The 26,782-nt window shown below is 34.1% G+C and overlaps 1 protein-coding gene and 1 long non-coding RNA gene across 4 annotated transcripts in view; both read right to left on the reverse strand.

Moving 5' to 3' along the window:
• Positions 1-26,782, reverse strand: part of ZFAND3 (zinc finger AN1-type containing 3) — a 319,318-nt gene that overhangs the window by 116,907 nt on the left and 175,629 nt on the right. The window lies entirely within an intron of this gene.
• On the reverse strand, positions 15,838-26,143 carry LOC120597557 (uncharacterized). Its single transcript, XR_005651414.1, has 3 exons — positions 26,133-26,143; positions 18,499-18,500; positions 15,838-17,311 (listed from the first exon to the last, which is right to left on the reverse strand). It is a non-coding gene; the product is annotated as an uncharacterized LOC120597557 (long non-coding RNA).

Below are 26,782 nucleotides of genomic sequence, written 5' to 3' on the forward strand. Positions count from 1 at the left end.
GCTCTGCAAAAGACACTGTCAAGAGAATGAGAAGACAAGTCACAGACTAGGAGAAATATTTCCAAAAGACATATCTTATAAAGACTGTTATCCAAAATATACAAATAACTCTTAAAACAGTAAGAATACAAATAATTCGATTAAAATCTGAGCCAAGACTTTAACAGACATTTCTGTTAAAGAAAATATACAGATGGCAAATAAACATATGAAAAGCTGTTCCATATCATATATCATCAGAGAAATGCAAATTAAAACAAGATATCACTACACACATAGTAGAACGGTCTAAATCCAGAACACTAAAAACACCAAATGTTGCCAAGGATGTAGAGCAACAGGAACTCTCATTCATTGCTGGTAGGAATGCAAAATGGTACTGTCACTTTGGAAGACAGTTTGGTGATCCAGCAATCATGCTCCTTGGGTATTTACCTGAAGGAACTGAAAACATGTCCACACGAAAACTTGCACACAGATGTATAAACTTTATAATATCTTTATTCAAAATTGCCAAAACATGGAAGCAATGAAAATGTCCTTCAGTGAGTAAATGGAAAAATAAACTGTGGTACATCCAAACAATGAAATATTATTCAATGCTAAAAAAGAAATTAGTTATCAAGCCATGAAAAGACATGACGAAAACTTAAATGCACACTACTAAGTGAAAGAAGCCAATCTGAAAAGGCTACCTCCTGTGATTCCAACTACGTGACATAATGGAAAAGGCAAAACTATGGAGATAGTAAAAAGATCAGTGGTTGCCAAGGAAGGGAGGGATGACTAGGTGGAACACAAAGGATGTTTAGGGCAGTGAAACTACTTTGTATGATACTGTAACAGTGGGTATGTATCATCATACATTTGTCCAAACCCACAGAATATACAATACCCAAAGTGAAACCTATGGACTTCAGGTGATGATGATGTATATGTAGGCTTATTAATTACAACAAATATATCATTCTGGTGGGGGATGTTGATAATGGGAGAGGTTATGCATGTGTGAGGGTAGAGGGTACATGGGAAACCTATACCTTCCAATTTTGCTATGGACCTAAAACTGCTCTAAAAATAGTCTATTAAAAAGAAAGAGACTCAAGATATACATTCTTGTTTGATTTAGCTTAAGAAGAGGTGCACATAGTATTAACATCAGAAGTAATGCCTATATGAGGATTAACAGCTCAAACCATTACCACCACCTGTTCACTGAACAATTGATTAATGAGAGTCAGATACTATGGATAGTTGCTCTACCCTGTTTTGAGGAAGTAGGGGCTCACAGAGATAAGGAAACTGGGGCTCATGGAGATTAAGTAATTTGTCTTAAGACATACAGCTAATAAAGAGTAGAAACAGAACACACTCCTAGAAAGCAAATATGGACTTAAAGAAATAATAATACTGAGAAGTAATTTCCTTAAAGTATTCATATGGTCCCCAGAGATGTGAAATTCCTCAGTGTAAGAAATACTGGTTTGGTAACACTGGTGAAGATAGGTAGACCTATATCAGTCAGTGCCATGCTTAACTTAGAAGATTTGATTTTAAGTCAGTCAAACAATAAATATACAGTTCTTCGACTACTGCAGTTATTTTCCTTGGGGAATCCAAAATTCTAAATTGTAACTTGTCTTGTTAATTTAGTTTTTACACTATGATACACTTTGAAGATTACACCCACACATTCAACACAATTCATTATTACATAATACTTTTTAAAAATTATTTTTAGGGAGTAATATTAAAATAACTTTATTTATCAAATTAAATGTTTTAACTAAAATAAATATCATTCAGTAAATACATGACAATTCTTGTTAGTTGTTTGATTTAATCCTTTTTTTTTTTTTTTTTTTGTCTAGGTCAATTTTTTAAAAGTCATTCTATTTTTAAGAACCATTCTTTTAGAACTGATAGTTTTCTATATACCTGAAATCTTTATTTGGAGAAAAAGATCCATTATCAGCTTTTGACACAGAATTTTTTTCTGGTTTTATTAATATCAATTTGAAACTACAATAGAAAATGATCTTGTTTATTTTTAGTTAATTTAGTTAAGGATATTTAAGAAGTCACTGCATATTTTCGAGACAACTCAGCAGACACAGGATGTGCTCCCTCTGCTGGCTTTGCAGTAGTCCTTTTTAGATGTTTCTTACACCTTGAAGTGGATATACAAAATACTTTTTTTCCAATAAAATAACTAGAGAAGGGTGGCACATCCCATCATAATGTACTGAGTGGCCTTTCATCAGAGCAGATTTAGCAAGAGTCTATTAGACCAATATCAGTAGACTTTCTCTTTTCTTGTTCTGAATTATTTTCTTGTATTTTAACAACTCCCTTTCTCACATGGGGTGGCGGTGGGAAAGGTAAAAGCTTCATACAAAGAGAAGGAGGAGGGACTAGTTTATTTCACTAAATAAAAACACTGAAGCATGCAGTTTAGCACATCTGAGTTCACCAAAAAAGCTGAAACTGAATGTAAAACATAACTGGTAAATTCAAATCTTTTTTATCTAGTTGAGGAAACCACTGTTTCAGTAAAGAGGCCAACTGTGTATTAATGCTTTTTCAGGTCCCAAAGGGAATGGAAGGTTAGAAAATCATACAATATTCTTTCATTAGAAATTATACTTTTTAATCCTAGAATTTTAAGTCATTTGCAAAATGAAATATATTTTGAAACAGTATCTAGAGTAGGTTATTTAAATAAAAGCTTTAACTCTGCCTGCTTAAATATCTAAAGCGATTAATTTTAATTATTTTGCCAAGTGCCATTAGATGAACGTCATGAGAGTTGTTATGAAGATGTCCTATGATTGACTGATTGAGACATCCCTGAAAGGCTTCTAGGGAGAACATGACAATCTATCTTCTTGACTATCAGTAAAATACAAGATGAAAGGACTTTCAACTCAAGGCACAGTTGCTAATTGTATAATGAGTACAGTAGATTACCACAGAAGACTAACTGTGGACTGGCATGTTAATTTCAGTACAAATAGAGAAAAGTGAATGAATGGAAGGGTAAATAATCTTTCTAAACAGAGCTGAATTACTGCATTAAACTACTGGCTGTCACACACATGCTGTTCTAATTGCCTGGTCAAAGCAGCCTGCATACCATTCCTGTGAGCCTCCTACAAATGACAAACTTGGCCTCACAATGAGAAAAGGAGGGGCACACTGCAATAAATACAAGTTCTATTAACTATATCAAACAAAGTGGCTGGTGCAATGATTTCAACTCCAGCTAGAAAAAAACATTTCAACCTGATTTATACACAGAAAGGCAAAATTTCCACCTTAAAAAAAAGACACTGATAATTTCTATCCCTGAATTCTATGTTCTTTTTCTCATTATAGTCTAATTATATGAAGTTTATGTTCTATAAAAAGAAACTAAAGCCACGCTAAGTCTTTTCCGATATTCTCATATTAAATCACAATAAATTATTTCAAACTTAGATCTCAGGAATCTACACTTGAAGATAAAGGTTTACTTGCAGCCATTTTGGCTAAAGCGTTTAAATTTCTTATCTACCAAGCTTCCATATCTTTTCATTCAATAAGCTTCTCATTAGCAAAAGGATACTTTTTTGTTTCGCCAACAAAGTATTATAACATACTTTGTTTTGGGCAGACAACAAAGGCTTAGGTCTTACAAAGAATAGCAACATGAGTTCTGCACAATAAATTCACATAAATAAAACCAGATCTGATTCTTTACTTTCAGAACACACCTTTTCGAATCAATCAAATGCTGACTGTACACAAAGAAGTTTGCTAGGTTATAGGTAAGACATGGCTCTTACTTTGCTGGTACACTTGAGCTGAACTAAGGCCAGGGCCTCCTTTGGGCTTTGCTTGGTCACCATTCTCCTCCAGTTATTAGTAAGGAACTTTTCTCAGTTGCCTTTAATTCTAGCTTTTAAAAGAGATGCAGATATTTATCAAACACCTTTTGAAAACCATCCAGACTTCTTAACCAGGAGCTCCTCAGTACAACTGAAAAGAAGAAGGTGCTAAGTTTTGTTCTCTTTTGGACAGTGAGGTCCGTGTATCCCTTTAACTTGCTCTGCCACTTATGGCCCTTCCTACCATACCTCCATGATCACTGAGCAGAGCATAAATATTTCTGATACAACTTAACTATCTCAAAGACACAACAACGATGTTCTCCACAGGGTTATTACTACTGGTGAAATGTCCAAACAGTTGACATGTTCAATGAAAAAAATGATTAAAGTATCGCACAACCATACAGCCTGGCTTATTATACCATCATTAGGAATATTTTCAAAGACTTATTTTTGCTATAAAATGGAATTATTATAATTATATTGATTATATTGCAATGTGATCTTTAAGAGAAATTATTAGCATGGTCATATTAAAATGGATAAATGCTCATGATATGTTACATAAAATAATGCAGGATACAAAACTAGAATTCCAATCATGTAAAATATATATGTATAACAAATGAGATGCATTATCTCAATTAACCAACAAACTTTTGAGGTAGTTATTATCTTCATTTACAGTTGGAGAAACTAAGGCTCATGGAAGTTAGGAAATTTGCTCAGAGTCCCAAAGCTAAAAAGTGGCAGAGTCACTTATGAGTCTATTTAGACTGCAAAGAACACTTTCCTCTCTGCACATGGGAAAATTCTAGAATTGAGATAGGTTTGCAACTAGACCTGAAAGTGAGGACATGCTAAGGGGATTTTGTTGTTTCCAGAAGAGCAAGATAAGAAAATACAGGGTTGAGCATACTGGGGTCACCATATAGAAGTTTAGGTTTGAGGCAGATTAACACAGATCCACTGAGGAGCGGAATAGTAGTAGTTATGGAAGATGAACCTGAAACTGTATTAAGTATTGAGGCAGCTAGTTATGAGGCAAATGAAAGTTGTAGACAGATGCAAATATACGATTACAGAGTAAACTATGTGTTGTTTTCAAGTAAGAAATAAGCAAACAGGTGGTAGCACCAAGAATGGAAAAGAAACAAAAAACAGTGAAAAAAAGCAGCAACTTGGTTATAAAAAGATTTGAATTCTATCCTGGCTATATAACCTTGAGAAAGATAGCTTTCTCATTTGGTTATATCCTTAAGTTATCATATTCTTATTCAAATTATTATTTTTATCTTATTTCAGATACTGCTAGAACCCTAGCAATTTTTTATTCCATTTATTGCCCTTCGTCCTTATGTTATTGTTGCCATCCATTTTGGCGCAATGTCTATTTCAAATTCCAGAAGACAGTGGAATTGTTAGGTTTCGCAGTCAATGTTTACTTAAATTAGGTCGCAATTTTATTTCATTTCATTGTTCATTTCCTATACCAGCATTTTTAACCGGCATTTTTCCCCTTCTATCTGGAGAAACAAAGACAGAGAGAGATAGAGAGAGAGACAGGGAGGGAGGGAGGTATGGAGAGAGAGAGGGAGAGAGAGAGCGAGCGAGCGAGCGAGCAAGCTCTTTAATGCAGACTTGCTGGTGACAGACTCCCTTGTTTTTTTGTTTTCATGAAAATCCCTTCTCAACTTTATTTTTGAAAGATATTTTCCCTGTGTTTGAATTAACCTGACAATTACGTACTGCCTCGTTAAAGATGCCATCCTCCTGCCTTCTGGATTTTATTGTTTCTGTTGAACAATCAGCTGTTTAGTCTTAGTATTGCTTCTTTCAATGAAATGTATTTCTCTAAATACTTTAGTTTTCAGCAGCTTTACTATGGTTGTTAACCAGTTCTCTATGTTGCCACAGAATCCATTTCACTATGATAAGCACTGGTGTGGATTTCTCAGTATTTAATATTCACCTTTCCCCCAACAGCCCTCCCATACCAGTAATCATCATTTATTCTGTTGTATCCACAGTTTTTGTTTGTTTTGTTAGTTCATTTGTTAATTCATAAAGATATATGTACCTCTGTGTTCATTACAGCATTACTTACAATAGCCAAGACATGGAAACAACCTAAGTATCCAATGACAGATGAATGAATAAAGAAGATATGGTGTATATATACAATGGAATATTACTCAGCCATAAAAAAGATGAAACATTGCCATTTGTAATATTTGGATTTTGAGAGTATTATGCTAAGGTAAATAAGTCAGATGGAAAAGGCCAACATCTGTATGATTTCACTCATATGTGGAATATCAAACAAAAAAGATAAAATCTTGAAGACGGCTAAAGGGAAAAAATCTTGCCAAAAAGCAAAATAAGAAATACAGCAAACCTTCACACTGGAAACTATGAAAGCCAGAAGCAAATGGAACAATACTTTTAAAAAGTGCTGAAAAGAAAAAACAGTCGAGCTATAATTTTAATAAGCATCTGATTATGTCTTCAAAAAATATTACTTAGAAGTAATTACTAGGCAAACAGCTAGAACACATTTTAGAAATTATTTTGATATCTATTGCTTCCTAGAAAGAATGTTATAATATACTTTTTCGAGGGTGATATATAAGTGCAAATTCTGGTAAATACTAGGTTACGCCATTACAAAATCAAACCTACCAATAGAACAGTGATTAATGTTAACTAATTTCTATTATTATTAGTGATATTGAATGCTTTTTTTCTTGTATTTATTGCATGTTTTTTTTTTTAAAGTTTCATGTCCATATTCCTAACCAGGTTTTCTGTTGGATATTTGTCTTTTATTTAATAAGAGAGAGCTCATTATATATTAGCAAGAGTAAGAGTAAGCTTTTGCCATATATAGTTACTAATATTTCTAATTTGTTATTTATTCTTCAAATGTTTATGGTAGAAGTTTCTCCCCCAAGCATTCAAAAATGTTTATGCTGTCAAATTCTTTAGTCTTTTTCTTATTGTTTTTTTCTTTGGTATTAAATTTAGAATGGTCTTTTTCCACCCTAAGGTTAAATAGCCCCTTATATTTTCCTTTACTTTTTAAATTTTTTTAACTTTATTTTTTTTAAATATTAGCCCCCAAATTTATTTTTTAGATGAAATGGGAAAATTTCTTGAGTGACACTGGCTAGGGAAGTTCACTCAAGGAGAAACGTATGACATGAATGGCCTTACAGCTATACAGGAGTTGGGTTCACTAAAAACAACATAGAAATAAAACAAAACGAAACAACAAAACGAAAGATTATTCCTTGAATAAAATTCAAGGCTCTTGTGGCTTCACTGGTGTGATAATTAATTTTATATTCCACTTGCCTGGGCTTCTTTATTTAATTGAGGTATAACTGACATATGACATGAGTTTCATGGACATATATCACATTTTTTTAATCCATGCATCCACTGATGGACACTTATGTTGTTCTTGTATCTTGGCTACTGTAAATAATGCCACAATGAACATGGGGGTTCACATATCTTATCATGTAAAATATGTAAAATGTATTATTTAAAATATATTTTAAGAATGAAGAATGAATAAAAGCTTTCTCATATACACCTGCAAACAAAAAAAAATGGTGAAAAAATTTGTCAGTAGATCTATATAACAAAAATGTTAAAGCAAGTTCTTCAAGCAGAAGAAATCTGATAGCACATAGAAACTTGGATCTAACATAGAAGAACACTAAATACAGAATACTTTAAGGTAAATATAAACTTAACATTTTCCTTATTTGTATTTTTTCTAGTAGGTTACTTCTTAAAGCAAAAATAAGAGCAATGTATTATGTTTACAGCACATGCAAAAGTAAAAGATATGACAAAAACTCATGCTCCTACTGGAAATGTGTAAGGTTGCTCAGAAAATTCTAATGTAACTTGGTCAGGTCACATATCTCCTAAGTATTAAGGATGAGCTTCAGACCTCAGTTTGTCTGAGCCTTACTTTCATTGGACTTGTTTATTCTCTTGTAAACTCAGGAAGCAGGTATATGAGGGGCCTGCAGTTAGCTTTAAAGACAATTTTGCATATCCTTTGCAAAAAGTAAAATCAACTTTGCTACTAGAATGTACTATCTTTTTTAATTTCTCAATGTGCAGTTTACTAAGGGAAAAGGTGTTTGGTAATACTTTTCAAGAAATCTTTAATGGTAGAAGGGGCTTTCAGAGGTGAGCTAGCCAAACACTCTAAATTGAGGAAGATGTAATCTTTTGGGTAGTTTTAATTTAGAAAACCTACCTGAAGAAGGAGCTGTGAGTGTATGTGTGAAATCTATTTTAAGGTAGATGTTCCCCTTTTCATTTAACATTAATTAGTTGGTCTGATTGTTGCTCTATATCCTTACCAATACATACTAACGCATCATGCTTTCTTTGTACTTAATGATTAAAAGTTACAAGTATTTTTTCTTTAAAAAAAATTAATATGTAGATATTCTTTATAAATTTTAGATACGATTCTTACTTTAGTAACTGTGTGAGAGACTACAATCAATTACAACCTAAGTGCTGTGTGGTTTCAGTGATATTAGATTCAAATGAATACTTTAAGAGTAGGGTAAGAAACAACAAGGAAGACATATTATTACAGTCAAATTTAAAGTGTTTGTTGATATTTAGTAACAAAGAAACAGATAATGTAGAAGTAAAGGCAAACGGTAAAATCAGAACTGCTACCCTACCCTTCCCAGGATCCAGAGGTCGAAAATGTGTACCATCAGTTTACAGGATGACGGTTAGCTTGGGCAACATCAGATCAGGAGTCAGAAAGAGGGCCACCCACCTGCAATAGTTTTTAGACATATCCTGATGGAAACATTTCAGAAAACGTTTTAAAACCTGTAGTTTTAAAGAGGATGAGTAAAGAAGCCTGATAGAACCCTAATTTTCTGAAGGTGAGAGTTCAGATAGAATTGAAATAGCTAGCCAGGCCCAAGACTAAAGATTTGGGTCCTACTGACTTCCCAGTTCCTCCACAGGATATCAAGTCAATCTCAATCAAGGTGGACAAGGAAAACGAATGAGTCTGTGGTGAGAGTCAAGGTCAATCTCACTGAAAATACATCTAACCAGACGGCATTAAAACAATTCCCTACAAGCAGAAAATACCTTGGATTTAGAGTGTTCCATGCTTTCTTCATAAAGAAAGGAAAAAGCCAAGTCACCTAGGTACACTTCATAATGGAATTCTACATGGAATATATGAAATCTATCCACAATAAATGGAAGCCAGGCCAAGATCCCACAGTAGGGTAAAAAGAAAGTCGCAAATTGGAATTTATTTGTTGGTACGTTAACTTCGACCTTCTTCTGTTTTCATACTGTTGAGGTCGGTAAATTAATTCTTTACTTCCAAAATACCTTAGGTCAGACAAGCTTTAGTTGCAATAGGACATCACCTTCTGAACCTATCAAGCAGATGTGCAGTTATCTGAGGAAATTCACTTGAGAAAAAAGGCAATAAATACAAGCTTGGAATATAGACCACTGCACATTCAAATTGTAGTTCACTAAGCTATCCAGAGATGAATTTTAAAAAACAATAAATATTTTTAAAAATTGTAATACAATACAGAAAATTTGGTGTAATGTTTACCTAAAACTTTCTTAATATATCACACAGACATCTAGGTCCTACAAACCCTACCCAAAATTTATAACTGAGGCTAAAGATCTAGGTTTTCTAATTCACATACACTGTTATCTTACAAGAGTATGCCATATGACTGTGTGCTCTTAAGTCTAAATTTCAGTAGGAGGCACAAACTACAAAACAGAGAAAGGGAACAGACAGCCTTATTCCTAGATTTGATGTTATTTCTGGGATACTGGATAAAGGAAGGCTTACACAACTCTATGAAATAACAACCTGAAGACAGTTTCCATTCTGGTAGTAAATGTGTTCTTCTAAATGGAGTAACAACTTGGGGAGGGCAAACAATGCCCTAGGGAATGTTGGGTAACCACCTTTAAGCTTGAAAAGCAATATCTTCCCCGTCTTCCCAACAAAGAGCCTGCATGAATTACAGAGAAACAAAAGCAAGGCTCCACAGCAAGGGCAGCTCAAATGAGATCAGCTTTGTTCCTACCTGTGGCCGAGAGATCTCTGAGATGTGCTGAGTCAGAGTTTTCCACTCGCCCTACCATGGCTCCCCCATCCTCCTAGGATACCCAGATTGGTTTCAAAGCCTCCGCTGAGAGCATCAGCCTTTTGTGCAAATATTAATATTTTATACCTACCAAGGCAGCCAGCCGTGAAAAACAGTTTTTCTTCAAAATTTTGCTTTGATTCCTTGCTACTCTATGTGAGCTACTGAAAGCTAGATATGTTACACACACACTGCTGGGTTTTTCAAGCCTTAGTACATTCATTAATATTTTATAGACTTAATTCCAAGACAGCTAAACAATATATTCTATTTAAAATGCTCTATTAAAAAGAGGTACACTTAGAAGGGCAAGTTGCTGCCTAAAATATACTTACGAAAGGAAAAGTTAACCTTGAGGGAAAAAAGGTATCTCCATATGCTATTCAAAGCTCCTCGGTTTTTTTGAGAAGGACCTTAAAGAATCCATGAAAATTCAGCATGGGGTTTCTGAATAAGGGCTGAATGCGAACCAACCACTTATAAACCATGAAGCATTTAAAAGGCTTGCCGAATTTATTTATATAAGAAATAATTAAAAAGTAAGATATGGAAGAAAAACACTATAATCTACTCTCTTAATGTTCGTGTCCACATAACATACCATTTTCTTATGCTCACTGTTCATTAGCTATCACTAGAGCCCATGTCCTTACAGCCCTGTAGGCTTTTGAAGGGTTCTCTTTTGGGACTGGGGAAAATATTTATGAAATGGGATAGAAATTTACTTAGTTCCAAAAGAAAATGGGTCAATATATCCAGTACTTATTTAATAAACAGCAATCAATTTAAAAACTTAGACCCAGCATTTCATCTGTAAGAGAAAAAACAAGCTAATGTGCATACAGAAACTGAAATTTCCTTCCCAAACAGAGCACCTATATTTGAGATGTCTAGATTTATACCACACATACACAAACGCACACAAAATTGGAATATTTTATTATAATATAAAGAGCCATTATGCCTTCATATGGTAAATGGGAGAGGTCCACTGTCAGATTTTAAAAGCATTTTAAGCTCATCCAAAGAGAGATCTTAAAACAATACAAATAATAAATGCTTATATAATCTATGATGTGAAGCTGAGTAAGCACACTCTGAGTCCTTACATTGTTACCGAGGATCTCCTAATGTCTTCTGTAGGTAAACAAAGCCCCCAATTACAGTGCTAAAACAGGGCGCAAAAGAAGTTGTTTTAGGATTTGGGTCTGGAGAAGTAGAATTCATAAGAAAAAATTATAAAAATAATGTATTAAGTATAAAATGACCCGGTATAAATTGGATATATGAGTGTTTAGGGGACAGAGAAATTAATAATCTTCCATGATGAACTGGATTTTGGAGTGGATCTGGAAAATGATTTGTTAGTAATTTGTAATTTAAATATGTTGCATCTTAAAAAAATGTCCTGTCTTATAAGCTTTGAGATATACATAATTCACATACTATACAGTTCATTTAAAGTATAACCTCCTCTCTCTCACTGACTCCCAGCCCTAGGAAACCATCAATCCACTTTGTTGCCATAGATCTGCCTATTCTAGACATTTCATATAAATAGAATCATGCAATGTATGGTCTATTGAGACTGACTTCTTTCAAGTAACATAAAGTTTTTATAGTTCATCCATGTTGTAGCATGAATCAGTACTTTACTCTTTTTTATGGCTGGATAATATTCCCTATGTGGGTGAGAATGGCTAAAAGACGAGTAAACAAGTTATTTGTCAGACTCATCTTCTCTTTAAAGGCTAATGTTTTATAGTCATAAATTCCACTAATTCAGCATAACTGCAATATTAATTCAAGTTTCCAAAAAGAAAAGCATTCAGAGAAATTCTCTTCCTCATTTGATATGTGTACGACATGCCATTTTTCTTCCCTCACTTGGATATTTAAAAGGGGATAAAAAAAAAAAAAGCACTGCTTCTAATTAAGAAGTAAAAGCAGCATAAGTAATTATGAAAAATGTACTGATGTGACCAAAGAAAGACCTTTGTCTCTTCCTAGAGATGTCCACTCCTAAAAGTATGTGACTTGTGAATTCTTGGAGGGAAGAACTTCTTTTTTAATGCTTGTTATGCTGATAGCATCTTAATTAACATCCCCGAGTCAGAGAAATGAAACAATTCTAAAGCAAAGGAATGTAATAAGTGGGTTCAAAATTAAAATGTATTAAATTCAACACTGAAATCTGAGAAGAGCATCTTTCAGATGATGATGTGACATGTGACCACATTCCAGATATACTAAAAGATTCAACTAAAGGAGAGAGAATGAATAATATGTCTGTAGTTTTTATTGAGGTGAAATTGACATAAAAGCAAGCATTTTAAAGTGAACAATTTAGTGGCATTTAGTACATTTACAATGTTGTGCAACAAAACCTCTATCCAGTTCCAAACCATTTTTATTACCCCAAAAGGAAACTGTCCTGTTAAGCGAGTTGGTTGCTCCCCATTCCTACTCTCTGCTGCCCTTGCTAACCACCAATGTGAGTCCTATCTTTATGAATTTACCTATTCTGTACATTCATAGAATCAGATACTATGCGACCTCTCATGTCTCCAAGTTTCTTTCACTTAGCATAAATGTTTTTGAGGTTCATCCATATTGCAGCATGAATCCATACTTTATTCCTTTTTATGGCTGAAAAATATTCTACAGTATAGATACACCACAATTTATCCAATAGCAGACATGTGGACAGTTTCCACCTTTGGGCTACTGTGAATAATGCTGCTATGAACATGAATGGACATGTACTGAGTTTGAGTACCTGTTTTCAATTCTTTGGGGTGTATACATTTCAAAGTAGAATTGCTGGGTTGAATAATAAATCCCTGAAGAAATACTAACTACAGTGATTTCTATAATTGGCCAATGTCATTAATCTGACTTCTTAATAATGGAGTAGTTTAAGTACTGAAAGTGTTAGAGACCAAACTGAATAAGCAAGTATAAATACCACTTAAATTACTTGAAATCTTTTTAAAAGCTACCTTTTTGGAATCATTTCTGATTTTTCCAGACAAGTAATGACATAAGAGATTTCTTGTGTAAGAAACTGCTCTTACACTTGGATATTTCCCTCTTGTCAAAATGAAATGTTTTCTCCTTGCCAATGCCAAAAAAATCGGATTATGAGCACCTTACAGGAAGCATATTCTGGATTCGTCTTTAGAAAAATTAGTGTTCAATTCTTTTTTTAAACTACAAAAACTTCCACACTGTTATTAAAAATGTCTTAAAACTGTTAGCAATACCTCAATCAGACCAACTAATGTTCAATGAAAAGGCGAACGTCTACCTTAAAATACATTTCACACATATATGCATAGCTCCTTCTTCAGGTAGATTTCCTAAATAAAAACTACCTGAAAGATTACATCTTCCTCAATTTAGAGTGTTTGGCTAGCTCACCTCTGAAAGCCCCTTCTACCATTAAAGATTTCTTGAAAAGTATTACCAAACACCTTTTCCCTTAGTAAACTGCACATTGAGAAATTAAAAAAGATAGTACATTCTAGTAGCAAAGTTGATTTTACTTTTTGCAAAGGATATGCAAAATTGTCTTTAAAGCTAACTGCAGGCCCCTCATATACCTGCTTCCTGAGTTTACAAGAGAATAAACAAGTCCAATGAAAGTAAGGCTCAGACAAACTGAGGTCTGAAGCTCATCCTTAATACTTAGGAGATATGTGACCTGACCAAGTCACATTAGAATTCTCTGAGCCTATGTCTTCATTTTAGGGAAAAGCACAGGGGGGCGGGCGGTGAGGGGGTTGTAATTAAACGAGAGAACTTTATAAAACTTAGTAAAGTGCATGGAACATAAAGCAAACTCACCAAATGGTAGCTGTTGTTATTAAAAGAGCTGCAAAACAAAGAGCTGACATATTTCTGTTGCAGAGATTAGGTAGAAATAACTGCATTTATAAATAGCATCTCCAGGAAGATTCAGAAACAGCACCAAACAATGTGGCACTGCAGTAACACTAAAAGCATGATCAGGCTTACTGTTGGTGAAATAAAAGGCATTTTCTCTCTTTTAAAAATCTTCTTGCCTACTGTGAACAAAGGAAAAACATAGTAGATGCTGATTTTAGAAAAGCAGGCTATGGTTTATAGTAGACCTTCTCAAACTTTAATGTGCATTCTCATAATTTGGGGGGTCTTGTTAAAACACAGAATCTGATTTAGTATTTGGTAGATCTGGGGCAGGGCTCGAGATTCTGCATTTCTAACAAGTTTCTAGGTGATGAGGCTGCTGCTAGGAAGACAAAAAACTACATTACCAACAGGAAGACAGAACTGAGAACTTTCCAAGTTATGAGCTAGGGAATCACTAATTCATATAAAGAAGATAAGCATATAGCTATGAAAAGCATGGTCCATCCTTCCTCCTTGCCACCTCTCTCACTTCCACCTTTTAAAAAAGGGCACAAAAGCAGACTTAATGCTCAGTGGCTTTCACAGACAAATCATTAATCTTCTCCACATTACTTATCACTGCAGTTAGGATAATGTTTGCTCTAATCTAACAGATTTTCATTTCAAAACCAATTGTAAATCTCAGCAGGGTGCTGTATACAACTTTAATGAAAGCTTCTTACCCAAGACTCCTCCAATACGTGATTGTTCAGAATTGCTGAATTTTACTGGTGGAGGTTGTTGAACGAAGCAAGGGAAAGGTTAACAAAGATACAGAATTTAAAAACAAACTTACTCCCTCCTATATCTTTTCTATTCATATAAGTATAGAATACTAAAAAATACAACCTAACTGATGACAGGATTTATGTTCACCTGTGATACCTAAGCCAGCTCTATGTAATTCCTTGATGGACCCTTTTACATTGCATCCTGCAGCTCCTTACAATTAATGCAGAGCAAGGGAGTAGCTCTGTAAACCTGCTGACAGCTGTTTAATGGGAGAGATGAAAAGTGGTGGACATATCCTGGCAGTGTGCTTAATGGATACACAAACACCAAAGCCATCAGACTGAAGTGATTGTGGCAGAAAATTAACTTAAGAGATACAAAACTCATTTGGCAAGAAGACCCACAGCAAGCTGGACAATAGTAGGCTGTATAATGGAGAAAGGGGCAAAATAAGATGTTTTCCAAACTCCTCTTTAAGATAGAAGCATCAACAATTCTTTTTTTCACATATCACGTATAGCTTTCCCATATTAATATTAAGCCTGTAATTGCTTCCTCTTTGGAAAGCAAACACTACTATTTAATTATAAATAATGCAATGGACAAGTATACGTCAGAAATTTGTTAATAACAAAGTGTCACTAAAACATAATATTTTATGAGGTAATCTGAAACATGTTTTTATCATCAACTGATTCTATCTTTTTAATTTTTTCCATTACTGTGACATTCACATCAGAGAATGGGAAAAAACTAGTATGTCTTGGATTATAAATTGTGAAGCCCTGATATAAGAATATAATGAATATACACATTATCTTCCAATTTTCACAACTACCCTCAAGGTAGGTACAATTATCCTTATTCTTACCTATGAGAAAACAGAGACATAGATAATCTGACCACCTCAAAGAGCAATTAGATAACAGAGCTCTGATTTGACCATTAGTCTGTCTGCATCTAAAATCTATGCCATACAGGCCATTCCACAACTGAACAGTAAAGGCTATTATGAGAAAACCAAAAATGGTGTTTTGATATTAACGTTCATTATGTCTTTTATTAACATAAGACTATTTAAACATAAAAAGCAAAACCAAAAAAGTATTAAAAGAAGACATGAATTTTTCTTTTTAATTTCAGAGAAAGGACAGCCTTTTAGTCTAACACAAAACACAGAAACCATAAAAGTAAATACTGATAAATGTGATTACATTAAAAAAACTTTCTGCATTTCAACACATGACATAAATGGTCAAATGACAAATAACTGTGGATCGGGGTCTGGAGCAGATTTATTTTTTGTGATGTGCCTCTTATATCTGTTTAAAATTTTGCAGAGTATGTACTTCCTGTTCAAAAAAATAAATGTTGAGATTTAAAATTAAGAATATATGCTTTGAAAAGGTAGTGAAAACAATTGAAATAGCTTACTTATAACCATTTATGATGTGCTACAAAATGTAGTATTTTATTTTCAGCTTTATTGAGATAGAATTGACATAAAACACTGTGTAAGTTTAAGGTGTACAACTGTCGATTTGATACATTTATATATTAAAAAATGATTATCACCACTGCATTAGCTAACACCTCCATCTTGCCACATAATTACCATTTCTTTTGTGCAGTGAGAACATTTAAGATCTACTGTCTTAGCAATAATTTAAGTAATAGAGTACTATTAGCTATAATCACCATGCTGTACATTAGATCCCCAGAACTTGTTAATTTTATAACTGGAAGTTTATACCTTTTGTCCAGTAGCTTCCCATTTCTCCCACCAGCTGGTAATCACCACTCCACTCTTCTTTCTCCCGAGTTTGGCTTTTTTAGATTCTATGTTTAAATGATATCATACACTTTGTCTGTTTTATTTCACTTAATGAGATGTAATAGTTTAAAGTTCTTTATTTCAAAATCCAAACTAAAATGTTTTCTTATTAAGATATTAAAGAAATGTATAAATGCCAGTAGATCCCTTTTATAATAAACATTATGGATGGTGAAGCTAAAAACCACCTTATAGACTGTTCTACTATGTTTTAATTATTTAGGAGACAGGTTACAAATGACATTATCTAACCAATCTTATTCTGAAAGTTACATACAAACAAGTTAAATTCACATTCTATTGAGATAACTGGCTTTTAAGCTATGACAGTCCACCAAGGACTGCAAAAGGGAGCTGACACTAAAAGTCTGCCAAAGGTAGGGAAGTAAGGAGTGGTAGGGTGAAATAAATAATTATAATTAGTTTTCCAGGAACCTAGAAAATGCACTTTTGAGAATAAAGTGATAGACTTAGGATGGGGATGGGGAGACAAAACCCAAAACCAGAGATCGAAGAAGACTGACGTGAATGTTTTCTGTCATTTGAGAAAATAGACTCAGTTAACATCTATTTCCATAAAGGAAACTGCACAGATGAAACAAACAAACAGGCCCATATCTTTGACTAAGAAAGTAAAAAATGAAAGAAGTTCCTTGCTAGCCAGAAATGTACATGTAGAAATGTATGGTTCTTTTTCTACAAGAAGAGGGGTATCCCTCTTCGGTGAGACACAAACACCCTATCTCCCTCTACCTCTGCTTTTCAAGTATCAAACACAGAAATTCTAAAATGTATATTTACTTTGAGAACATCGTTTACTTTGTAGTTTAATACTCATAAAATGAAAAGATGGGTTCTGCTGAAAGGCCTTCAGAAAAAAAATATGAACAATGGTTTAGTGGAACTAAGCAGATCAAGCTTTCAGACTTTATTTTAAAAATCCTAAGCTATCTCAGGAATACATGGCCCACTGGGCACACTAATACCTAGTTTCAACTACCAGTTGAAGTCACTGTGGAATGCAAAGGAGGTGCTTCTAATGGAATGCCAAACAATCCCTGCCCATATCTCCCCACAGTGCTTTATCCCAAAGCCTCCTCCTGCCTCTCTATGAATTGTGAATTACCTTTTGGCTGGTGTTTCGCAAAGTGACCAATCCCCTGGGAGAAACTGGATAAGGAAGTTGATCCTGTAGTCAAAAAGCCATTCCCTCACTTCTGGTGGCTTTGGATACCTGACACAAAACCCACAACTTTAAAATGCCTATAAGCCTTTCACTCTTTCACTGGTGGCCTTTTAAAATGAAATCTTATTAGATACCAATGTACTCCTAACCAATTCTCAATCTGATGAACTTGACCAGAGGGCAAGAAATGCCAGGTTAGAAAAGTTAAGACAGTTAAAAACAAAACACAAAAAAACCCCTCTACCTCCTCTCTTCTAAATACAGTGAGGAAGCCGCCTCTCCCTTGTGCCCCTCCCCCCAGATGCCTTGAGTCTGGTTTATGAATAGTGTTTCCAGAGATCTTTAAAGCCAGTTCTCAGAAGATAATTAAAGATATATATCAACAGTAATCCTATATTAAAAATTTTTTTTAAAAAATCATGTTCACTAAAAGGATTTTTTTCAGTCCATGAAATACCATTTCATCTGTTATACCTGTAACTGTTTTAGTTTTATTTGTACCTGTTTTTATTAATAATTTTCACTGGATAAATTAAGAATAGAGATTTCAGCTGTTGAAAATTTACAAGTAATTTACAAGGAGGCTTTTCCTTTTAAAAAGCAAGGTTATCCAAGAGGAAAACACAATAACAAAGTTAACTTCAATATTCATAATTAAGTTTGCAAGGTGAACTCAGTACAGAAATATAACTTTAACTTGGTCTCCAGGTTTTGGCATGGATTTTGTATTTTAGAAACTTTTAATTACACGACTCATACAAAAATCAAGCAATAACGTGTGTTTAACATACTGTCCCCACATCACCATGAATCTCTACTGAACAATGGCTCCTTGAAACTAGAATTCCTTAATCTAGATGGTTAAAGGCTAAGTGTAACAATCATATATTGACTGCTTACTATCTGTCACATGCTTTTTGCTTTTTTAAATCTCACAACCCACCCCAGGAGGTGAGTTTGATTGCTATTTCACATATGAACACACTAAAGCCCAAAGTCAGACAGCTGAGTGGATAAATTGGGATGCCAAACCACTTATGTTTGACTCCAAAATCTAACTTCTGAAACCACTACCTTTATTCTCAGGATTGTATGTAATAGGTGGTCTGCTATTCTACATTACTACTGATGGCTGAATTTGTGACACCTTTAAACATACTACCCCAAATGTATCTAATCATGTTTTATAAATATACAGAAAGTTATAGTGAGTAATATGATGATCTACCATCTAGCTTTATTTAATCTTAAAATTTCACTGTATTTGTTTCAGAGTCTTAAGAAGAAATAGAATATTACAGGCCAAGTTGAAGGTCTGTGTGTACTGCTTCCCCAATCTCATTCCCTCTCTCTTTCCCAGAGGTAACCATTATCCTAAATTCGGTTCAGGATTTGCATTCCAAGGCATGTTTTTATACTATTTTGACAAGCATTCATAAAAAATATGACTTTCATATGTTTTTAATCTTTATATAATGGTATCATACATATACATCATTAAGAAACTTGGTTTTCTACTCAGCCATGTTTTTGAGATTTACTCCATGCTGACAATGGTAAATCACAATTAATCCATACACCTGGTGCTGGACAAGTAGCTTGTTTCTAACTTGTCCAGTAATACAAACACTTCTTGTTCCTGTCTCCTTTGCACAAGCATTATAGCATTTCCACGCTTTAGACTTAGAAGTGGAATTGCCAAGCCAAAAGGAATGCTGCCTTTACCAAATACTGCCAAATTGTTCATGAAAGAGATGTTCAGTTCACACTCATACCAATAACAAGACCCACATATCCTCACCAACACTTGGTATTGCCAGAAATTTTAATTTTCATCAATATGATGGATGTGAAAGTATCTCATTTTCATTTTGTTTCCCTGATTAGTAAAGAGATTAAACATGTTTGCATAATTACTAGCCACAGTTTTAAAAAAAGAATCAAGAGCACAGTTAATTAAGCAACAAGGGTATATATGTAATACAAAATAAATATTAAAGTTTTCCTAAAAGTAAATATTCAGTGTTGAATTCTGGACAATAAGAGGAATGGGAAAATATACACTCCCCTTGGCCTTAAATAAAGTATAAGTTTTCATCTATCAGTCTTAATCATTGTACTGGTAAAAAGCAGGTGGTTAAATTAAATTATCAAAGGCATCTTCCAACTAAAAATGTAATTTAAAATAAAGTCAAAACCCTCCTATGGGAAAATCATGTAACTCCATGTATGTATGAATGAATGAATCTAACACACACACACAGCAACCAGCAAATTGCTTAGTATTTAGAAAACCTCAATAAGTATTTTCTGAATATGCAGAATTGTACCTGTATCTTTGGGGACCTTAGAGGAAATAGTATTTTGGGCCTATGAAGCAAAAAAAAAAAGAGACAGAAAGAGAAGAGGATGGATGTGTGCCTAGATACCATCGTCTCTGTATCCAAGAGAATAAAAGGAAATGCCTTCTCCTTTTACAAAATAGGGCCCCAGAAGGAAGAGAATTTTAGATAAATGGCAATATGAAAAGAGATAACTGAAGCCAGATGCGAACTACTCACCCCAGTTTTTAGACGTTAAAAACAAAAAATCTCTATTTTACTAATTTGAGATCTCAGTTAATGAATTTTTTTTTTACAGAATTTAGTTTTATAATGTTTTAAAATTTACAGAAAAGTTATAAGACTAATACAAGGAACTCATATCCTTTATAAGATTCACAAATTGTTTACATTCTGCCAAATTTGCTTCATCATTCATTTTCTCTCTCTGAATATATATATATATATACACATATATATATATATATGTGTGTATACATAACTATCTGAGAGTAAACCGAACAAATACTTTTTAATAGCAAATATCTAGATGTTAAGCTGCTAGTTATGTATAGGTCTTAAGTCATCAAAACCCCTTACATCTGGCTTGGCAAAGGTATTTTCCCATAAAATGCAAAGTTTTCAATAGCAGGAGTTTAACATTAGCACCTATGCGTAACAGGTTAAATAAGGTAGTGGTTTATAAACTTTGCTTTAGATTGGAATCATGTGGGAATCTTTAAAAAATACCTGGCTCCCATCCCAAATGATTTAATTAGTATGAGGTATGACCTAGGCATTGGGATTTTGAAAACTACACAGAATTTTAAAACGTGCACCAAAATTTTGAAACCAGTCTTAGGGACTAGGCATCTACATACCATTTGAAATACTGGTTCTAGGAAAATATGTTAAAGTTCCAAGCAACTGATGAAAATAAACAAGGGAAATATAAGCAAAGTGTAACCTGAGACAGGCAGAAGCTCTCAACATAGGTTTGAGACGATTGTGTGCTTTCTATGTGCTTTTGGGCTGTAGGATATAAAAACGCACAGCAAAGCCAGGAAATAGGCAACACACACTAACAAGTATAGAAGGCAATAAGTACTATATTAAAACTATTTTAAAACTAATAGGAACAGAGAATATATTTACTTTGAAGGGTCACAAGAATGATCAATAGTCCAGAAAAAAATAACATCTGAGACAGTCATTAAAGGATAAAGAAGACTCTACTGGGCAAGACTGAAGTAGAGTGAAAGAGTATTCTGACAAACAGCATCAGCAAGAACTCTGTGCCATAGAAATGTTAAGCAAATGATCAGTGTTCTAATAAAACCCCAAACAGGGCTGAGTGAAATACAAGCTATAACTCGAATAAACCTTGTACGTAGGAATCAGTGTAAGTCAAATCTGTATTTTCAGGACTAGGGATGATGTATTAAACAGTGCCTAGTAAGTAGATAAAGGGAACTTTCTTGATTCTGAGTCTCCCTCTTTATTTCTCTGGCTTAAAACAAATAAAACAAAAAGTTAAATGAATAAAATTCAGAAAATACAGAAAAGTATATTTATGAAAATAAAGTGATTCATAATGATACCACCCAGACAGCCAATGTTGATATTTTAAATAACTCTTTATTAAAGTTGTCGGTCCAGATATTTTACTCTGTAATACAAAAAAGAATTGTATAGAAACAACCAGGAACCCCTCAGCCCCTATCCTTCCAGACTGTACACTAAATGAGGATCAGTTAAAGTTGCAATATGGCCACAGCAGCCACTAGAGGGTGGCCAAGTCTGATGTATCCATCACTCTCCCCTACTTTCTCAAAGGCTCTTAATTGACATTCAAGTTAAGATTTCTGGACCCTAAAACTTCATTACATAAGGATTAAAAATTAGTTTCCAAGAAAGGAGAGATTCCATTAAGGCAATGAAATATTAACAAATAACATGTCAAATGTGGATGTTCATATATTTTATCAACTGTCTCCTACTTTTTGGGAATAAGATGCAATTTCTCCATTAGGGATGGGATAATTGTATGATAAGCATGCAGCAGCATTCCACTACTGCCTGCCCCTCTCCTCCTTTAATGTACTGAAGCATGTTAGGCTAAAAAAATCTCAATTCTGAATACTTCTACAGAATTTGCCTCAAAGTACTACCATATTCCAACTATCGAATGTCAAAACTTGAATGTATCTTCTCTTTTATATTTTAAAATTTCATATTATAGTTTCACCAAAAAAAAAATGACTTATGAATTATAGCTATGTACTCCTTAACTGAGAAAAAGGTTAAAACCATTTTGAATATTTACATAAGATTTTATTTCCCCAGAACCCTAACTGATAAGGTACAATCACAAAGAATTATCCTAAATATACAATCATTTACAGTGTTTGATCATATTTTAAGTATACCAGATTTCTAGACAACCAAGAAGACCAATTAATATAAAATAATTGTGCTGCTAATTGTGGAGAATCAAATTACATCCTGAGACCACAAAGGTTATAAAGCAAAATGATAATAGAATCTGGGGGAAAAAAAACAACAACCCACAAAACGTCATCCAATTTGGTGCTTTATCACACAAGTGCCGTAAAGTACACATCCACATCCATTAAAAACAAACCTTAAGAAAATGCAAAAACCATAATGATATCATCACACACTCACTAGAATGGCTAACAGTTGAAAATATTAGCAATACCAAGTGTTGACAAGGATGTGGAGCAACTGGAACTCTTCTACATTACTGTCAGTATGCAAAATGGCTGGCTTGTAAACTTTAAACAGGTAAATCTTATGGAATGTGAATTATATCTCAATGAAGCTGCTTTTTAAATTAAACATCAATATAGTTTATCATGTTAGTTTAGAACTCCACACTGGAACCAGAAGGTTTTAATTAAGCATGAAGGCATGAGTTAATGACTGAGAAAAAGACAGGTGTCAGAGGGAGTTTCGGTGACCGACCACTGGGGGAGGAATATGAAGGGGCAGAAAAAAGAGCATGCGCTTTGGCTTAGGGTTGGGAGAAAAAGCCTCAGGAAAGAATCCTGAAAGATACCTTAAAGGCACTCCGAGTCTGATTTTGAACATCTGTCCTTAGTATAAATTTGTTGCTTTTATACAAACTATTAACACCAATGTTTTTTCTTCTCCCCTTTCCAATTTCATGATTATCTACTAAAGTATTTTAGCTAATTTACTTCTTCATCTATGAAACTGCCCAGAACTACATAAAATTAGATGAATAACCACAAAATATTAAGACATTAAATAACACATTGCCTACATTCCTATTTTTTACAGAAGATGCACAGAAAAAGTGACTTGCCCAATGTTATCAGCTAAAAAATGGACTAAAGACTAGAACAGATTTCTAATCCAATGCTGAGTTTATATACTGGCATATATCACCTTTGTTAGAAGTTCACAAAGGGTATAATTATTTCTTAAAATCATGTAATCGTAAAATTCTTTATATATATAGAAAATGTTTTTTTTTTAATCTATCCCAAAAGAACTATAAAATAGCCAAATATGATAGCAAGTAACCAGTGTTGTCACTCACACTCAATTCAATTGGTAAAGGAAGGCTTCAAGTTGCAGATTTTATCAGAGTGGACCAATAAATTATAAGTTCATATCCTTTTCAGGGTTCTGAGACAATCACAAACTATTAGATATGTAAAGCATAGCCCTATGGGAACATCTATCTTCAAATGTGACCTTGCGATTAGATATTCATCAGCTATCTTTCATATTATACACACAAAGTATTTAGAGAAAAGTTCAGCTAAATTAACAAACTAAAAAAGAAAAGTTAGAGCTTTTTACAATCTGTCATTACCACATTCCCAGTGAAGCTCTAAAAGGCATGAAGAGACTAACAGCTGCAGATGAGAGTAAAAGGAACACCACTGAACCTAAATTAATCTAATCAAAATGATGCTATTATACAAAGACTTTCAAAATCCAATTGTAGTCCTGTATTGAGGCTTTGGGCTCCAAGACAGTCTGTATCATTATGGCCAGTTATCTAACAAACATGAAATGAAGTAACACTTTTCCTCTACAACATCTTCCCCTTAAATATTATCATATGCCCTTCAATTGGTCTTTAGAAGTAAGCAATAGTTTTTGTGTAAGTACTGGACAAAGTCCTCAAGAAGCTTAAATTTATGCTGACAGTGAAACTATCTATGGAGAAGAGATGGAGAAAGAGAAAAAAAAGGGGAGTGGGGTGGAGAGAGGAACAAACAGGGAAAGAGGGAGAATCTCCTAGTTCCTAACATATCCAAACAGAACTGAGTCCTCATGTTCAAAATATTCATTGTAAATAGAGTCCTGGAACTGGCTGTGCTGGAGGAGGGCTTAGGGCTGGAATAGACAGCTTCTAAGGTTAGAAAATTTCAGAGCTAGTTACTGTGTAGCCCCAAAACTGTGACACACATTTCTTGCTGCTTGAAAACTGTTATTCTACTTGCAATTTTACCTGTTTTACTAAAGATAAAACTAAGCCTGAAAAGATAAACCTGAAAAGATAAAAACAGCTTCCAATTCCTTTAGATATACCAATTTATATCTAATTGATGACTGTAAGTCATATTATCATTACAGTCAGTCTCAATGTCTCTCTATACACTTTTAGGCTAGTCTCAGTTGCTACTTTAACAAGCTATTTTCTCTAATAATCTTCATTTTGGAACACTCAATCAGATAAGGCAAAGAAACGCTATGTGAAAAGTACCTATTTGAAACCTTTGCTTTCAGAAAGGCCCCCTAAATCAGTACTTGAGTTTGCTGTGCATTATGCATGTGAATCACCTGGGAATCTTGTTAAAACGCAGGTTCTGATTCAGCAGAACCAAGGTGGGGCCTGGGATTCTGCATTTCCAGCAGCTCCCAAGTACTGCTATCGTAGCTAGTCCCCGGATTTTTTTTGTAGTAACTAGGCCCTAAATCATACTTCAAGATTTTAAGGTATCTATTCTACCATCTCAAGAGAATCGTTATTTGTGAATACAGTAATTCAATATGGCAATGTACACCACCCACCTTTGTGAGCACCTACTCAAATTGATTTGAACTCTTTCCTCAATTGTGTTCGAATTTTCTATAAGCCTCTCTAAATTGTTGAATCTAAAATTAAAAATATTATTCTGCAGCAGTGCTTACCATCAGGCAAGAAGTAACTGAGCTGCAATAGGATAACATCATAGTTTTTCATTTTAAGCTGTTACAGAATTGTTCAAGTTAATTATGATCACTTGGTTAGTAATTCCTAAATCCTAGGCCATGGATCAGTTGATGAAATTTTTCAGTTAAATAAAAGTAAGGCAATATCAATTTTTCATAAAGGTAAATTCTATACTGTTACATATTATGTTTGTTGTAATTTATTTGTAACTCTATGTTGATGATTTTCCTTTTAAATGTCCGATTGAATAAAAGCTGGCAACCCTATGTTAGTCACTTTCTCTTCTCTCTTTTAAATTTTTTTTAAAATAACTTAATGTGATCCAAAGTCTGAGATCCACCAAAATCAAATAACTTCTCCATATCTCTCCCTTCTCTGGGTGGATTATCAATAGGGGTAGGGTGTGCACGGGTGTGATTTGTAGTATTTTTTAAAATCCTCCCCTCCAATCCCCAGGTCGTGACTTTATTAACTAATGGAACTGTGCTGACTCTCTAAGGTGAGTGTGGACTGAGGTAGGTGGGTTAAGACATTTAGATACACTAGGTGAGCCAATGCCTAAGGTCCTTGGAACTCTGATAGCCTGGAATCTACGTATGCCTCTTGTTCCTTCCTACTTTCTGAACAATCCAGAGCAGACAAAACCATCAGTCAAAAAAAAAAAAAATTCTCATTCTCATAGGCTGAGCACATGTCAGTATTATGCAGAAGTTTTGTTTTTTCCTGAAGAGAAGCATGTGGATACATTTTGTACCGTGTGTTATTAATAACAGAAAGAAGCTATGTTTTTAGCTGGGTGCTAGCAGGTTATCTTGTATTAACAGCACTGAATGTGGACAAAGCACTCAGAAGAGCAGAGATTCTGAAGAAAGCCAAATTTATATTTAAAAAGGACAGCCTCTTAATTAGGCAAATTTCACATGTTCTGAATGAAAAAAAAAACAATTAGAATTGTTCAGTGTGAAATAAAACTAGTGGGAAACTTTTCACCATCCCACATTCTATAACATTAAATGTAGAGGCACACAAGAGCTGGTCAATTTAACTTACATCTTCTGTTATTAAACATTACCTTAGGTCCATTAAACTCACTTTCTCCTCCAACTCCTTCACCCACAAAAGACTCTACGTAAAAATTTTGTCATAATGGAAGATGAGGGCCTTTTTCTAAGGCATAATGCATGCTGAAGCTGTCATGTCAGAAAACTGAAGTAAAAGAAACCCAGACTACACTTCTTCAATGTGAGCCTCAGTGCTAGATCGTGCAGGGGGAAGCTGCTGAAGCTAGTTCTGCCTTCATCTAAGTTCACTTAGTACACCATGAGAAGGCTCTTGTGGTTCAGTGATCTGCAATTATCTAATTAATAACTTTTCAAAGGGATTTCAAAGGACCAGAATTAAGGACTTAATATGCCCAATATCCATATATGTGCGCATCTCCCCTGAACTGTACATTCAGTTTGGTGTAGACTGGTAATATCCAAGTAGTCTACTT

Source organism: Pteropus medius, unplaced genomic scaffold, assembly GCF_902729225.1.
Source record: "Pteropus medius unplaced genomic scaffold, Ma_sr-lr_union100, whole genome shotgun sequence".
Classification (NCBI taxonomy): domain Eukaryota; kingdom Metazoa; phylum Chordata; class Mammalia; order Chiroptera; family Pteropodidae; genus Pteropus; species Pteropus medius.